This window comes from Grampus griseus, assembly GCF_964374135.1.
Source record: "Grampus griseus genome assembly, chromosome: 5".
Lineage (NCBI taxonomy): Eukaryota > Metazoa > Chordata > Mammalia > Artiodactyla > Delphinidae > Grampus > Grampus griseus.
Genome location: NC_138998.1, coordinates 125,209,409 through 125,228,054, shown reverse-complemented (window position 1 = coordinate 125,228,054; position 18,646 = coordinate 125,209,409). Strand labels below are relative to the sequence as shown.

Below are 18,646 nucleotides of genomic sequence, written 5' to 3'. Positions count from 1 at the left end.
TAGAGGTCTCTTCAATCTGATTCCCTTTAAAAGGAGAAGCATCTTATTTCTCTGTAAAATGTTCCACAGAGATATGTCTATTTTATAAAGAATGGGATTGTTATGAACGGAGAGAAATATACATTAAAATTAACATCTCCCTTTGGTCAATAGCTAGGCCATTTTAATGTTGTTATTGATGTTTTCAGTTGGTTTGGTCACATTATTAGAATCAAATAAGGTAGAGATGGAGCTGATAATATAGCTTGTGAGCCCATCATGTTAAAACTGACTATTTATGGAGGGGGAAATGATAGTCCAGTAACCCCAACCCAAGGTAACATGTCAAAGTATAAAACATAATGATGGTAAGCTTACTTTGAATTGAGGACAGTTGTGTCCATGGCTGCATTTGAAGCTGTTAATGGAGTTCTAGTGTAAATAACAGGAATATGATTTCATGGTGTCTTGATCTATCTTTCCTGTAAGAATATGTGGCACGTGAAATACGTTGACCTAGACACAACCACTGGGAGTGTTTTATTGTACCCGCTACATGAGCACGATTATGAGATTTTTTAAAAATCCATTTATTAAGCCCTCTAGGGACCTGGGACTCACTCACCTTTGCTCCAGAAGCAGAGAGAATTGCTAATAACACTGGGTACAGACCATTTCCAGTCATTTCCCAGAAACTTGAGCAGAGACCGACACAAGCTGATGCTCGAACATAAGGGATAAAATATTGATCATGGTCACTATTGCAGTCAGCATAAAAAGCTCTTATTAAGGCTTGATTTGTGGGTGGCACAGTGCTAGGTATAGTTGAAAGTTAATTTAACTATAGTCTGTGTGCTCCAAGAACTTTTTCTCAGAAAATAATCACCAGATGGTAACGTGGAGAGTGCATTTCACAAACACGTTATCTGTGGTTTGTGAAAAGTTGTCATTGAATCATGGAGTAAGTTATGCCCATGTTGTCTTCCAGTTACCTTGGGATGTGGAAACATTCATAGCCTTACCTGATCTCAGGCTGTTGTGAGAATGTGTCTGTTAGTGGATCAGTACTTTCTCTGTCTTTAAAATTGGTTCTGAGAAAGAGAGGGAGAGAGAGGCTTAATTTGGCTTTGTATCTTGTTTGGATGTCTAGAGTTAAAATTCTTTGAATATATAATCTTTCAGCTGCTTTACTGCCTTGCATTTTGAGAAGGTGGTAGTAAGTGCTGACAGGGGGAAAAAACTAACAACTTTGGAAGAGGGTCACAAAGTGAATCATGCAAATGACACATTACAGCCTTAAATCTTTGCCAGTGGATGAGTCAAGAAAGACTAGATTTGATGAAACAGTCTGTGGCTTTGAGAAATGACTGTCACAGTGATGGGTTGGCAGCATCTAGCACTGTTTGAGGCTGTAACTGTATCACTGAGTCTTGTACTGAAATATGGAAACTAATTTGAAAATGATGAATAGGAGAGAGGCAGAAGCTTGCATTTTCTCTTGAGGAAACTGGCTGCCAGCTCTGAGGTCTTACTAAAAATGCTGAATTTCTGTATTGAATAATCTTGGACCGCATGTATGTCAAAAACAAAAGCCTTTAATAACCTTAACTAGATTATAGATGTTTGGCCAAACCAGTGGGGTTTGTTTTGGTTTCTAAGCAGGTGATGGCTGGAAGAGGAGATACCTTTGAAGTTCAGGGTTGGGTTGCTGCCATCCCAGCTACATCTGGCAGTGATCACTGTGCTTACTGGGACCTAATGGCGCAAGCTGCCCCAGTAACCAGATGTCACTGAATGAGAAGTGCTGGGGAATGATTCATTTGTAAAAGTTATTTGAATAGTTGGATTATTCGGTGCTGAGAATTTTATGCCTTTGAGGCATGGACGGTTTCTCTTTATCCTCCCAATGTATTTATTTTAATTTTTAAAATTTTTAAGATTTTTATACAAGTTTTAAAGGTTACTTTCCATTTACCGTTATTACAAAATATTGGCTATATTCCTTGTATTGTACAATACATCCTTGCACCTACCTTACACTCAATAGTTGGTGCCTCTCACTCCCTCAGCCTTATATTTCCCCTCCCCCCTTCCCTCTCTCCACTGGTAACCAGTAGTCTGTTCTCTATATCTGTGAGTCTACTTCCTTTTTCCTGTTGTATTTTGTAGTTTCTCATGTCATACAGTATTTGTTTTTATCTGTCTGACTTATTTCACTTAGCATAATGCCCTCCAAGTCCATCCATATTGCTGCAGATGGCAAATTTTGTTCTTTTTATGGCTAAGTAGTATTCCATTGTTTGTGTGTGTGTGTGTGTGTGTGTGTGTGTGTGTATACACATATATATCACATCTTCTTTATCCATTCACTGTTGATGGACACTTAGGTTGCTCCCATATCTTGGCAAGTGTAAATAACGCTACTATGAACTTTGGGGTACGTGTATCTTTTTGAATTGGTAATCAAAACACTATGGTACTGGCACAGAAATAGACACATAGATCGATGGAAAAGGATAGAGAGCCCAGAAATAAACCCACATACTTACGGTCAAGTAATCTACAACAAAGGAGGCAAGAATACACCATGGAAAAAAGATAGTCTTTTTAATAAATGGTGCTGGGAAAACTGGATAGCTACATGTCAAAGAATGAAATTAGAACATTCTCTACCACCATTTACAAAAATAAACTCAAAATGGATTATAGACCTAAATGTAAGACCGGATACTATAAAACTCCTAGAGGTAAACATAGGCGGAACACTCTTTGACATAAATCACAGCAATATTTTTTTGGATCCATCTCCTAAAGCAAAAAATTAAAGCAAAAATAAACAAATGGGACCTAATTAAACTTAAAGGAAAGGAAACCATAGACAAAGCAAAAAGACAACCTACTGAATGGGAGAAAATATTTGCAGATTGTATGACAAATAAGGGATTAATATCCAACGTATATAAACAGCTCATACAACTCAGAAAACCAAACAACCTGATTAAAAAATGGGCAGAAGAACTGAATAGACATTTTTCCAAAGAGGAAATGCAGATGGCCAGCAGGCACATGAAAAGATGCTCAACATCACTAATCATCAGGGAAATGCAAATCAAAACCACAATGAGATATCATCTCACACCTGTCAGAATGGCCATCATCAAAAAGAACACAAAGAGCAAATGTTGGTGAAGATGTGGAGAAAAGGGCTCCCTCTTGCACTGTTGGTGAGAATGTAAATTGACGCAGCCACTGTGGAAAACAGTATGGAGGTTTCTCAAAAAACTAAAAATAGAACTACCATATGACCTAGCAGTTCCACTCCTGGGTATATATCCTCCCAATGTCTTTTAATTAAACTATCCAGATTTCCTGGATTACAAAACAGTAGAAGAGAAAGAAAATACCAATCCTTATGATTATGACAGGTTTCTGGCAGTAGTAACCCCCAAACACTAATTCTTTGCTAAAACCAACATTTGGATTTTGTTATCTTCAGTGTAGAACCCCTAGTTTAGATGGGATTCACCATTGTTCATGTCTAGGGGGCCCTTAAAGTTATGTATTTTTTTGTGTGTTTTCTTTTGGCCTCAAGATCCACATAACAGCATATTATGCCTAGAAATGTTTCCTTCACTTGAGCCATGTGGCTCATCAAATCCCTGGTAACTAACAATTGCATGTTGGAACTTTATCTTGAACTTAGTTACATGTAAGTCGGCTTCTGGGAGCCCTAAAATAGAAGTACATGAGATTTCCCCCACTCCATCTAAACTAGTACCAAGACCCCATTCACAAAGAACTTAGCGAAACTTTCATAACCCTGTGTTTATTTGGGAAGGAAATCAACCATATGGAAAGTAATTTCCAGATACAGTTGGCCCTCCATATTCGCGATTCTGCATCTAATGCTTCAACCAACCATGAATCAGAAATATTCACACAAAAAAGTTGTTTTCAGGAAGTTCCCAAAAAACAAAACGAATTTGCTGTGCACCAGCAGCTATTTACATAGCACTTACTTAGTACTTATAATTGTTTACATGGTATTAGGTATTAAAAGTAATCTGCAGATGACTTAAAGTATAATGGAGGATGTACGTAAGTTATATGCAAATACAGTAGAACCATGAACAACTTGGGGGGGGCGGGTAGAGGCTAGGGGCACAGACCCTATGCGCAGTGGAAAATCCCAATATAACTTTACAGTCCGTTCCAACCAACCTGGAATCGTGTAGTATGCATTTAGTGAAAGAAACCCGGTTATTCGTGGACCCATGCAGTTCAAACCCCTGTTGTTCAAGGGCCAACCAGACAACATCATTTTATATAAGGGACTTGATCATCCACAGATTTTGGTATCCTGGTTGGGGGGCACCCTGGACCCGAACCCCTGCAGATACTGAGAGCTGACTGTACTCAAAACTATTTCCTTTGATTAGAGGTAAACAAAATCTATCCCAAGTAAGAACTAACTTCAGCTTCCTTTTTCACCTTCCATATTTACAAAGTAACATTTCTGGTGTTTTCTGTATGTAAATGGAAGAGGGTGGCATTATTCCATTTAGTTGAAGCCAGTGTTCACCTGAAGTATATGTGTGTGTGTGTTCAATGTTCATGATTTATTGATGCTTCATTTGTTTTGAAATGATCCTAAAGGAATAGTATCCTTTCCTTCCTTCAGAAATAGCCTCACTTAGACACAGGCATAGAGAACAAATGTATGGATACCAAGGGGGGAAGGCGGGGTGGGATGAACTGGGAGATTGTAATCGACATATATACACTACTATGTATAAAATAGATAACTAATGAGAACCTACTGTATAGTACAGGGAACTCTACTAGGTGCTCTGTGGTGACCTAAATGGGAAGGAAATCTAAAAAGAGGGGATATATGTATATGTATGGCTGATTCACTTTGCTGTACAGCAGTGTAAAGCAACTGTACTCCAATAAAAATAAAAATAGCCTCACTTACCTGAAAATGAAATTGTCTCCTCAGTTAACCTGTAGCAAATTTCCTGTGTGGAGTGAGACATTAGCAGAACAGTCTTCACTAGTTAAAACTTTAGAATGTACAATATTTGAAAGCAATGAATTTATTACTACCAGATATAGTAGCTCAAACTAATGATTTTGTATTCACATTATGAGTAGTAATATTTTCGTCTACCATTTGTATTATTTTGTATATGTATGTGTTCTATATTATATATATTTATTTATACAAATAAATTATTATTTGTTTGTAATTGACCCAAATAGTGTGAGTACATTATACATATCCTTAGTGTTGATAACATTATTTACTTAAAAAACACACACGTCACATAAAGATAAGCATATTTTTGTCTCTTTTAAAACTGTATCACTGATCATATTTAAGCACCTTTAAATGGGTATCATTTTACTTGCATCAGATGTTATGGTTATTTTTAATCAGTAAGATTCCGGTAGGAAATAAAAACATTATACGTGTAATACTTTATTGACTCCAGCTGGTTTCCCAGTTTCTTAATTGTATACATAATCTAGTATCATAAAATTTTATAGCATCTTCATAAACTTTTTGAAGGTAGCTAAAGTGCAAATTATGAATGTTTATATGTTTTAAAATAATCCTAACAGTAGTGGTTTCTTTAGCTCTACATTTTATTAATCTCTATTCATTTGTCATCAAATTAAAAAATAAGGACACACAGACCATCGATCTGGTTATACTATCTTTACACGTTTGAAGATACAACAGATGGATATTCATTGTTGTAATTTATGTCCTCTTTTACCAAACACGTTGTGCCGTATAAATAGTTGTAAAGAGAACTGAACACTGAGCACATAATGGGCTATAAATGCTTGTGTATTGACTAAATTGTTTTAGTAAAGTATAGTGTATAATTCTGGAAAAGATTTGCCAGTGGATATCCCAAAATAGAGCATTATATTAGAAGTTACTTGAAAAACTATTTATAGGAGAGCACCATTTTATTGAGAGCAATAGTAACTCAAATTATATAAATGAGTTGCTATTGTATCTCCTTGTAGCATATAATGAAGTTTTCTTTTGCATTTGAGACCATTGTTTACTGTTAGTTGAACTTGTCTTCCAATGTGTTCTGCTTAGCAACCTGTTGCCAGGCCTATGTGAAGAGCTCTTACTGTGGTTGTAGAGGTTGCAGTGGAAATTTGCTATCTTGTTATGTCAGCTGTTCCAATACGAATAGTCATGAGATTACTGTGTTAGATACTAAAAATGCTAACACATGTTAGCTACCAACCTGGAAAAGAGATAATCATCATGAAGGAAAGGGCAGTATTGCATTTATGGTCATTTAATGATGGTAGAACTAATCCACATTTAAAAAAAGAGAAAAAAAAAACATTTTGTGTGGAGACCGAAATCTAAAGTAATAGATGCACCCAAGTAGTTTAGGAAAGAAAGGACTTGTTAGTGAATAAGATGATCTTTGCTTCAGAAGTGTCTTTGAAGGTTTAAAGTGTGCTTTGAACCTAATAAAACTTTCTTGGGCCTGTTTCTTTACATCTAACATGGGAAAAATTGGAATAACCTGTATCATAGTACTTGCTTTCAGAACTGAGTTAAAGAATAGATATCGATGCATGTTGAACTGCAAAATGTACAGTTAACTTGTTTGTAATGCATGGCTTGGAATTTTAAGGGCAGGCCAGTGTGGGGCTGGTGTTTCCTTAATCAATTCACACTCACACTGTCAAAGAGAAAAGCTCTCCTTAGGGTGTAATGACTAATCTACTACCTCTGGTTTGATAATCATGGCTATTATAACATGTCCCTTTTTAATTAGGTCTTTAGAAAGTAATGTAGGCCTTGTAATTATTATAATCAAAAATAATAGATAATGACTTAGGTACTTTCTGTCCTAGATGAGATTGAGAACATCGTTAAAATAAATTTTGGTAGTAAACAACTAATGATATTTTATGACTTGAAATATGCAGGAGTCCTTTTTATTTTAGGGAAGCAAAAACTATCAGTAAATATGATCTTCTAGGATTGGAAAATGACTAAAAATTAATGTAGATTAATTTAGGCTCTTTTGTACATTTTAAATAAAAATTCAATAGATGTTCAAATAGCAGTAAATCATTTTGCTTTCAACTTCTGTATATTTGAAGACCTTCAATTTTATATTTAAATTATGTTTCAGAAACAGTTTCAGAAGAATTATGGTATCTCAAACTTTACTGGTAAATAAGGGAAAATATATATCAAAATTTTAATCTTTTTCTTCCTTCAACATGCTGTTCATTTTTTTCCATTTAAGTGTTTGTACCTCCTTTGAGTATTAGGTGGTTCACCTCAAGTAGTTCTCAGGAGAATTTTATAGTTAAAAATTATTAGAGGGCTTCCCTGGTGGCGCAGTGGTTGAGAGTCCACCTGCCGATGCGGGGGACGCGGGTTCGTGCCCCGGTCCGGGAAGATCCCACATGCCGCGGAGCGGCTGGGCCCGTGAGCCATGGCCGCTGGGCCTGCGCGTCCGGAGCCTGTGCTCCGCAAGGGGAGAGGCCACAGCGGTGAGAGGCCCGCGTACCACAAAAAAAAAAAAAAAAAATTATTAGAAATTTGGGACCAAGGAGTCATATACATGTTGAAGTGGTAATGAAGCACTTTGGTTTTATGAATTGTTTATACAGTAGTCACAGGCAGCAACATTGCATTTGAAGTAATTTAATGATGGTAGAACCAATCACAGAGGAGCAGGATACCAAGACCACACTTTCATAGCATCTGTATGTACCTAATCCACTTAGCGTCCAACCTCAAATACAAGGCATTATCGGTGCTGAAACACACTGAGCAATTCTTATGCCCAGGCCGTTCTTAACAAGATAGGCTTTCCCACTTCCTTCCATTTGGCAGTGTTCTTCCCCAACATGCACGTTGGTAAATTGACTCTGTAGGTCCAATTTCTGTCTTGAATACTGTATCTAGAACATCTGTGATCTTTGACCATGACTCCTAAATAGGACACTATGTTTTTGTTCTGTCGTTGGTGTTAGTTGACAAAGTAGTACTTTTCCTCCCTCTTCATCTGCCTAATCAAGGTACCAGTACAAACAGGCCCAGATGGCTCTGGATTCAGGAATCTAAATATTCATAGGATAGAAATTTCCATATAAAGCTCCTTGGCATAAATAAGCTCTTAAAACCAATTATCTTTGCTATTTCTCAGAAGCCCATTTTGGGCTCATCAAGGCTTTCATAATAGTGAAAAGTGAAAGCCAGGCTATACTTGGCTCTACCTTTTGTCTCTGCCGTATAATTTAAAATACTTATTGCAATAAATAAGTGCTAAGGATGTAATGTAATGGACACTGCTGTCTGTTATACAGGAAAGGTGTTAAGGGAGTACACCCTGAGAGTTCTCATCACAAAGAAAAAAAATGTTTTCTATTTGATTTTGTATCTATATGAGAGGATCGGTGTGAATTGAATTTACTGTGGTCATCACTTCAAAAATAAAATGAATGCTTATTTCAAGCCCTCAGAACAAAGAGGCAAGGGAGCCTTGTGGCTTGTTTTCCCTTAGGGATAAATGGCACTTTGTATCACCCGATGATTGGTGTTAGATGTACAGGCAGACCTCAGAGACATTGTGGGTTTGGTTTCAGACCACCACAGTATCACAATAAAGCAAGTATCACAATAAAAGGAAGCACACAAATTTTTTGGTTCCCTGGTGCATATAAAAGTTATGTTTACACTATGCTGTAGTCTCTTAAGTGTACAATCGCACTGTCTTAAAAAGAATGTGCATACCTTAATTAAAAAATTCTTTATTGCTAAAAACGCTAACCATCATCTGAGTCTTCCACAAGCCATAATCTTTTTTCAAGAGTAACATCAGAGATCACTGATCACCGGTCACCATCACAAATATAATAATAATGAAAAGATTTTAAAAATTGTGAGAATTACCAAAATGTGACACAGAGACGTGAATTGAGCCACTGCCGTTGGAAAAATGGCACCGAGAGACTCGCTGCCACAAACCTTCAATTTGTGAAAAAATGCATTATCTACAAAGCACAATAAAATGAAGTATGCCTGTTTCTCTTTCTTCCTGGGAATCCTCCCCCGCTCCACCCCGCCCCAGGAATCTGGGGCAGGATGAGGGATCCAGGCAGTTTCTGCTTGTGCTGGAGAGAGGAGGAGAGTTGCTTGTTATTGCTTCCCAAGTAGAACCGCTTATTTTTTCACAGGAGAGATGGTGGGGGGAGCCACAGAATCGGGGAGCTTCTCTCCTTTCTAAGGAGCAGGTACTTAACAAGATGTCCCCAAAAGAAAGGTTAGGCTGGTGTCTTGCTTTGTGGCTTTTCTAAAGGGCTTTGTGGCCATTTTGTGCAGAAACCATCTATAGCTTTATATCAGTGCCCATGTATGTAGATCCAGTGGAAAAGGATGCTAGGCACGTCGCCTTTGCTGAAAGGGCACCTGTTCAGGGCCTGTTCTCTTACTACTCTCTTTATTTATTTTTATTTCTTTTATTGAGGTATAGTTAATTTACATTGTTGTGTTAGTTTCAGGTGTGTAGTGAAGTGATTCAGTTAGACGTACACATGTATATATTCTTCTTAAGATTCCTTTCCATTATAGGTTATTACAAGATACTGAGTAGAATTCCCTGTGCTACAGTAGGTCCTTGTTGTTTCTCTGTTTTATATATAGTACTGCGTATATATTAATCCCAAACTCCTCATTTATCTCTCCCCGCCCCCATCCCCTTTGGTAATCAGAAGTTTGTTTTCCATGTCCGTGAGTCTATTTCTGTTTTTCTTACTACTCTCTAAAAACGTTAACAGTCCTCCAACTACCGACTCCAGTGTATCTTACCTAACTTTCCTGTGTTCATTTTCTCCATAATGGTTGTCACCTGGCATGTGCTGAGATAACATTTTTGCTTTGGTTTCTTATATTTCTACCTCTCCCCCCAGTAGAATATAAGTACCAGGAGGACAGGGAAGTTTTTGTTTTATTCCCAGCAATAACTTCAGTGTCTGGAACAGACCCTGTGGAACTTAGCACCCACTCAAATATGTTAGATGGCTAAAGATCATATATTTCCAACTCTTCACCCAAAATGTACACAGATCACCTATACGTACCAGCAACCTTAATCTTTGAGTATGAGGAATTTGCTCATTCAAAGTTTTCTGGCATAGCATCTGAATAACCAAGATTTTGTTTCATGTATCAAGATTTTAAAATGACTCTGAAAGTTTTTTATCACCTTAGGTGCTTCTCTTTAATCCTATTTGGTTCATGAAGCTGTCAGGAAAAGAACCTGCTTTTGATTATATATGGCTTTTCTTGCCTCCAAGATAACCTTTTAAAAAGCAATTTAGCTTCTTACTATAATTATATTCCAAACTTAATATTTCTTAAGTCTTGCCAGAATAACATTTTCTCCCTTGCAACATATTTTTATGATTTAAAGGTAAGACAGCAAGTGTACTAAGTACTTTAGACTATATCTTGAAAATCTAAGAACATTTTTCTACAGAGCCCAAATGATACCATCTCACCCACAAAATTAACAATACTTTTAAAATATCATCAGGTAGTCATATTTTCCCTGAACCTGAGGAATGACGTCCCCTGCTTGTTTTTCCACACTATATCCCATGCAGGACCAGGCCTAGCATCTTACATCCTTAAATCTTAGGATTCAGAGCAGCCCTTTTTATATCATGACATCGATGTACTAAAGAAACTGTACCTGTCTTCCTAGAAACTGCCCATCCTTTGACTTGTCTTAGGTCCTAGAGGTATTATTTAAATTGTTTCTCTATTCCTGGAATATTTTTCTTCTGATGAGTATGTACTGAGAAAATGAAGAAAAGATCAATTATTTTTCAAATGTTCTAAACAAGTGCTGCAAGTTACACCAGACCTTGCTTTAATGCTTCTCTTATCTCTTTGCTGTTCTTGTTTTTTAGACATGAACTAAATTAAGCAGGGTAACATTTAAAAGCTGGTATGAAGAAAAGTTGATTTTATGCTAAACTATCATTTTTATAACCTTTCTTCCATTTTCTTTCCATTAGTTTTATTCTTGGAATTGGCAAGCACCTGAGTAGTTAATACACCCATGAATTTAACACTGGATTCTATAGTCTTCTATTCATATCAGTGTGCCAAGTGATAATAGAATTCTGAAAATATAATCTGTAGCATAAGCGTTTTTTTTAACTTTAAAGATTAAGTACTTTTGTATTCCCTCTCTTAAGATCTTTCCTAGGACTGCTTAACATCTGACTCTTTTATGTTTTCTAATAAAGAAAGTCAACCTCTTCATGTAATTGTCATAGATTATTTCAGTTCTGAGTGTTTTGGAGGACTATCCCCTTGAGATTTAGTCATGACATCATTCATTCATTTATACGCTTGAGCCATGTGCCATGCCAAGGCACTGTGCCTGTGGCCTTGGCTTTATTTCTCTCTTATGTGATACTTGCTGTGGGTCAGGTGCTCTTCTAAGTACATTGCAAGTTTTAACAAGGATAAGGAGGCACAGAGAGGTTAAGTAATTTGCTCCTGGTCACAGAGCTGAGATTCAGATCCAGGCAGTCTGGCCACAGAGTTCATACTTTGAACCACTCTGCCATGCCGAAGAGCCCCGCCTCCTTGGAGCCTGCATTCTGCCCTCTCTGAAGAAGGCGAGAGGCAGGGATCACGTTGCTTCTGCTGTAGAATTTTAGAACTTGGACACCCTAGAGCCCGTGAGGCCTCTCTCTTTGTTTTCTTGTATCTCCTTTGTCCTCAGATCAGGACACAGCACAGCCTCCCACTCTTCCCATCTCCAGCCCAGCCCAGCCCACCCTCTAGGCCAGGGGTCAGCAATATTTCTGTAAAGAGCTAGATAATAAATATTTGGGGCTCTGCAGGCCACATATGGTCTCTGTCACATATTTTTCTTTCTGTGTGTGTGTATATTTTTTTTTTCCTTTTCATCTTATAACACTTTAAAAATGTGAAAATCACCCTTAGCTCACAAGATGTCCAGGAACAAGTCACGGGCCGTAGTTTGCCACCCCCTGCTCCACGCCACTGCTCATTTGTCCTTCTTTGAGCACTCTGTGTTCTTGTCAGCTGATCTGTTTCAGGCACTCAGGTTTTCCTCTCTCCTCTACCACAGGACCTTTGCACATGTTCTACCCACTCTGCCTTTCGACAGCTGTCTTTAGCCTCTGGACTTCATTAAATTGGGGCTTTTTTTAGGCCACATTTCAGGGCCCTTCCTCGTGGATGCCTTGTTATACACCCCCAGATCTGTTCAGATCTCATTTGTTTGGGTCTCCTAGCCCTCCGTAATTGGTATCACAGTAACAATTTTATGTTTATACAGGTGATGATATCATTGTCCTTTTGGCTGTTAGCCCAGGTGAATTACCCTTGCGCCCCAGTGTATCTCTGGCTCCCAGCATGTGTCCCTAACCAGGCTCCCAGCTCTGCTCTCATCTCCCTAGAGCCCACTCTCCACCCAGCAACCAGAGTCATCTTTAAAACAAATCGGATTTAGTCATTCCCATTGCATATAAATAAACATGCTATTTCTGACCGTAACCAGCATGGCCTTGCTGGGTCATGCCCCACCTGTCTGTCTCTACCACCCTAGCGTACGCTTCTTCCCCCTGCCTCACTCCCCGCAAGCTCACTGGCTTTTTGTTGTATTTTTTTTTCGTGATCGTGCTAAGCTTGCCCTTGCGTTCAGGGCCTTTGCACATTCTCTTACTCGTATCTTAGCCATCCGCCCACCTTGACTTTCAGCATTCCAAGTCTCGGTGCCCGCGACCCTTTCTCAGTGGCCTTCCGCTGATCATCCTATCTGAAATGCTCCCCCTATACCGCCCCCACACACACACACATCTGCTATAGCCACTGGTTAACACATTAGCCTTTCTTTTCTCAATCAACTTCTTTGCATTATTTTTTTGTTATTTATTTGCTCATATTGTGCCTGCCCCACTAAAATATGTTCCGAGAAAGCAGAGGCTTTGTCGTGTTCACTCATCTACCCCCGGTGCCTGGAATAGCACCTGGCACTTGGTAAAAGCACAGTCAGCGCTGTTGATTGAATCGCTGGTCTGTGGCTTTGAGAAGCACTTAATGGAATGGTCGGATGGATGGGCGAATTAGTGCGTTACCCTTTTTTTTTTTTTTTGCTGATTATCAATCGGTGCACATCTCTCTCAACTCAAATACTCAACTGTTCACTGACTAAAGAAAAAATATCTGAATACCTGGTCTCCGCAGTTGAGTATGCATCGCTGTTAAAACCCAAAGCCTGTGTAAAATTCCGTTGTAGTCAGGCTTAGGTACTTGTTATTCCTGCTCGTGCATTATTAGGATATCTCGTCTTCATCCTCACACCCACTTTTCACGTCCTACCAGATCCAACTCCTCTAGCTCACGAGAATCACTTTCCCCTTGGAATTTCTAAAGCATTTAGTATGCAGTACGTCTATTACTCAGTAATTAGTGTAGATTATCTCTCCTGGAATAGGGATTCATTAAATGTGTAAGAATGATGATACATCCTAGTTTAGACTAAGGTTGTGACCTATCTAGCTCACCCCTAATGCCTGAATCATGAATTTTTGGTGTCTCAATTTGGTCCTTATCTTCCTAAAGCAGGAGTCTGTGACCTGAGGTCCAGAGTAAGCTAGTGAACGGCCTGCAAGGAATGCCTTTAGCTGCAAGTAACAGAAACCCAGTCATTGGTTGTAGGAGTGCTGGGCTGGTGCAGTGATACAAAGATGCCACCTTTTTGTATCTTTCCACCCCACCATCCTAAATCAGCTTCTGCATCCTGATGTTTATCACCTAACAATTGACAGCTGGCTGTTGCCCCTCCAGGCAGAGACCAAGTAGAAGAGCAGGGGCTAAAGAAACAAAAGCGCTCTGACCATCAGTAGGAATCTTCTCATCTGGAAAGTAAGAACCCTCCTAAAAGCCCCACCTAAAAGTCCAAGCAGGTGTCCTCTGGCATCTGATTATCCAGAAATATCTCGGTCACATGGCCTTTCCCTGTCCCCAAGGGCATGGACTGTTTGGTTTCTTACTTTCTCTGGTCAAAAAAGGGATGGAGAAAGGAGTTAAGAGTGGCTTTGGGGTAGCTTTCAAACAGTTTCTGCTGCAGGGCATTTTTCAGGAGAGATGAGTCAGATTCTCAGAGATCCTTTCATTGACAAATTAATAATACCCACTACCTAAGGAATGCCATCAAAACAACTATACCGAAATTCAGTAGACTGCTAAAGTGGGGGTCAGTTTTAGATATTACCTATAGGTAACAGAGATTCGGACAGTACATTCAAGGTAGATAACTTTTTTTTTTAGTAATCATCAACATATGATGGATTGAATCCTATGAGCATCAAATTCATTTACGAAATATCTAAACTGATGAATTAATTTAGGGAATTAGTCACTTAACTAAGTCAGTGAGGCCACGACTGAAGGAGCCATAGATTTGTAAGTATCATAATCTTCTCTTTTTGCGTGTGTTCAGCTCCTTATAATTTGTGCCCATAGGGGGTTGGGGGCTTGGAGTGGAGGTATATTTTTTCAGATTTGGAGGCCCTGAAGATAACAATTTTATTAATTAACAAGCTCTTATTCTAGGCCAGTCGTGAGAGTATTTAAGAAGAGTGAGGCATTACAGTAGCAGTGTCCTCTCCTTTTTAACCCTTTTTGCTGAACTGTAATGTACATAAAGAGAAGTGCACGTCACACAGGTGTACAGCTCGATGAATTTTCAAAACTGAACACAACCAGATGGCTGACACCCAGATCAAAACACAGCCTTGCCAGCCCCCAGAAGCCTGTCTCCTGTTTCCTCCTAGTTACTAAACTTCCCCTTGCCTACGTGTAACAACTCCTCTGAGTTCTATTAGTGGTGAGGAGTAAGTGTTTTCATAGTTTATATAAATGGAATCAGGCGGTGTGTCGTGTGTCTTATATGTTTGGCTTCTAATGGTGCCTTTAGGTGGGAGAGAGAGTGGCTTTTTCTTACTTAGCTGTCCCCCGTCTTGAAACATTTACTCAGAACCAGGAAGAATATGCTTCCTACTTTCTCACATTTTCTGGCAGCTTCCAATTTTCCTAATTTAACAGCAATAATTTCAGAGACTGCTTTCTCCTGGGACAAACTGACTTATCCAGCCTTTGTACCTTCCAGACTAAACTGGCAGCACTAAGACCTGGGGAGGAATGGGTGGGAAAGAACTGTCTGTTTCCTTTTTTCAAAATTTTGCTTTATTTTCTTTCTCTATTTCCAGCCCTGGGAGACTCTTTCTTCCCCATTCTAGATCAACACGGAAGTGTCTGAGTGTCTTCCTGTTGAGACTTGCCCTTCTGGCCCCCAGGTGGTCCTTACATTTTGGGAGCTGACAGCTGTTCTGTTTTCACTCTCCCCTCATCACTGCAGTAGTTCAGGTCTCCTGATTGTCCAATTCACATAAACCATGCGAATCAGCTTTCTCTCTGCCATTTCCTCTCCTTTGTCCTACAAAGCGGAAAAAAACATCAGTCTTAACAGAGACGATGAAAGAATAAATATAGCTTTTTTAGAGAATGCAAATGGTGAATTGTTCTGCATACTTAAACAGAAAGGACTTAAAATATGAATAAAAACCTTTGACTATCTAAAGGGATTATCAAGGAGGCAGTGGCAAGTGGAATCAAGGTCAGCCTTGACTTAGAAATACAAGAAGAGCTACCGCTGTGATGCAGTCTATCCTTCACCAAACTGAAGTCTTGTGTGCTGACACATGAAGTTTTAGCATCAGTGATTTATTTCCTCAAAATAATGTCCCTTTGACCCTTTAACCTTCTTATTTAATTCAGATACTCCTGAGATGATGAGAATTTTCAGATAGTTCCCTCATGCTTTAGAAGTATTTTTTATTATTGGAATTTAAAAGCTGTAAAAGCTGTCTGCTTTAAATTGACAGATGCTAAAATGTATGAGTGAATGAATATTCCACCGTGTTCTCAAGGGACTATTTTATTGTGACTTCTTTGTTTATAAGGAAACGCTCAGCCTCACGTTTCCATAAACTAGCCCTTCCTCGCATTTTCTTCCACTGTGATCACCTCTCTAAAACGGGCTCACCTTGGTCACATCACAGAACAAAGCTGTCCAGCAGTTGAAAAAAAAGTGGAAAATATTTTTTCCCCTTTCTGTGTTTCCAGTTATTTATGAAAACTGCAGCTGGAAGTTGTAATATTGGCATGTTGCGCCTTCTTTGGGAAGATGCCACATCTTTAAAACATAACTGTGTGCTACTGTTTTAATGGTGTCCAAATAGATCATTGAATTCGTGGACATCTAAATTTAATTCCAGAAATCAAAGCTATGGTAATAAGAACTGGACGCGAGTTCTCTTAGGCCAAGTAATTTAATTCCTCAGCCAGCTGAAATATTACATGTCTCTGTTCCTTGTTATGATGCCAGTAAATTGCTCAGGCAGATGCAGTGATGGATGGTGGGCATCTATTTCACTCTTTTTCATGGCTCCACGCATACTAGAATGCAGATCACTTTAAACACAGCTGTTTTTATACGCATGTTTTCTGTTTGGAGTTTTAAATGTAACATTCAAGTCATAACAGAGATGTCTGGGGCCCAGGGTCATGTTTTCACCATCCCACCTGGAAGCACAGTGCTGTCTTAACCCTGGGTCACATACCTGGACCCTGTCACTCCATCCGTGCTTCAGGACAGCATGCACATGTCATGATTTAAGGGGAAGACTCATTGGATTTGATTTCTCTCCCTAGTTTTACCTGAATTGTCTACTTAATTTGGATAACTAAAGAATATTGGTGCCTATGATTTGATTGAACACAGAAGAGAGCTCAAACACAAGAAATTGGCTGATGGCATGCATTAGGTCATCTTTATTTTATTCACTAGCAGTACAACATCAAGATTCTGTAGAAAAATAAAGAGGCAGTATCCTGGGTAAAATTGGCATCTAAGCAACTGTTGAGTTTAGGATTCTTTTGAAATGTTGTCTTAAGTGGTAGACTTCTGTGCAGGAATTCAGGCAATCAAGAAATCAATGATCGTACCCCACTTATCTCTAAGCAGATGAAGGCTTATACCATCTGATTGTCAGTGCGAATGTTTCTCTTCCTCTTCTCACCTATTTTTCATGGTCTCTTGGAAGTGTTAAAATAACTGGTTAGGGTTTTCTCTGTATTAACACTTCATTTGTTCAATTAATAATAATTTATCTATAAATAAGTTATTATTGATTTTACTCTGCCAGATAGGTTTCTCCTTATTCTCTTATTTAACCACATATTTCAACTGCTTTTGATGTGTCCATTTATTATCTTAAGTCATATTTAGTCAGAATTTAAAAGGCGTTCCACTTGGGAGATGGGGGGTTATACACAATTTTTTAGAACTTATAAAAGTCCTTTAAATTCTGAGTTAATCAGGGAATTCTTTCCTTTTTTTAATAAATCTTTATTGGAGTATAATTGCTTCACAATACTGTGTTAGTTTCTGTCGTACAACAAAGTGAATCAGCCATATGCATACATATATCCCTATATCCCCTCCCTCGTGAGCCTCCCTCCCACCCTCCCTATCCCACCTCTCTAGGTCATCGCAGAGGGAATTCTTTCTAGTGCTATATTCATCTTTTTACATATCTTTCTCTTTTTCACCCTCAGTACTTGTGGCTCTCCTGTCAGACTTTCAGTCTTTGAAAGCCTTTTGCCATCTTCCTTTCTGTCCCTGTACACCATGGAATCCTACGATTTTCTTTCCCTAACATGTTTGAAATCTGATTTTCTGTACAATGCCGAACTCACACTAGCATCCCAAGGCTCCAGGTTGTGGCTGACACAAACTCTCCAGATTCCTGTCATGTCTCCCAAACAATGAGCTTCTCCTTGTGGGCAAGAATCAACTCTGGGGTAAAATTCAAATGTCAACATGGCAGTTCTCAATCCTATTCCCCTAGTGCTTCTTGTTAAAGAGAACTGTGGCAGATGCTCTGGGGAGTTGAAGTCCTCCACACATCTAGATCTTTTTCGTGTATTGATTTTGTGATCTGATCAAGGATGAAATATCTATTTCTCCTCTCCAGCCAGATGGCACATGAGATACTGTCACTGTTTAACACTTAGATTCCTATCTTCATTTATCATCTTCCAGATGCTCTTGACCATGTCTGTACTGGCAGGTATATGACTGCCACAAGAATATCTTACTTGGACCTTCTGATTTTGTTCTAGACATACTCTTCTTTGGCCATCCAAATTTGCTGATTTATTACTTACCACTGATTAAGTATATACATGTTTAATGCCATAAATATTATTTCTGATCCCCTTCCCAATGATACTGTGACTTACTGCCTGTCTGTTACCATTATTCTCAGTGTTGCATATTTCAGTGGTTCTCAGAATATTGTCCCCCAACCATCAGTGTTAGCATCACCTGGGAAATTGTTAGAAAGGCAAATTCTCAGGCTCTGTCCCACCACTGATTCAGAAATCTGGGGGTGGTGCCTGGTGATCTGTGTTTTAATAAGGCTTTCAGGTGCATCCTTTTGATGCTTACTGAAATTTGGGAGCCAAAGAGATATCTGATATTCTAGA

At 38.8% G+C, this 18,646-nt stretch overlaps 1 protein-coding gene across 2 annotated transcripts in view; it reads left to right on the top strand.

Moving 5' to 3' along the window:
* The window catches only part of APP (amyloid beta precursor protein), a 275,180-nt gene that overhangs the window by 132,456 nt on the left and 124,078 nt on the right, over positions 1–18,646 (top strand). The window lies entirely within an intron of this gene.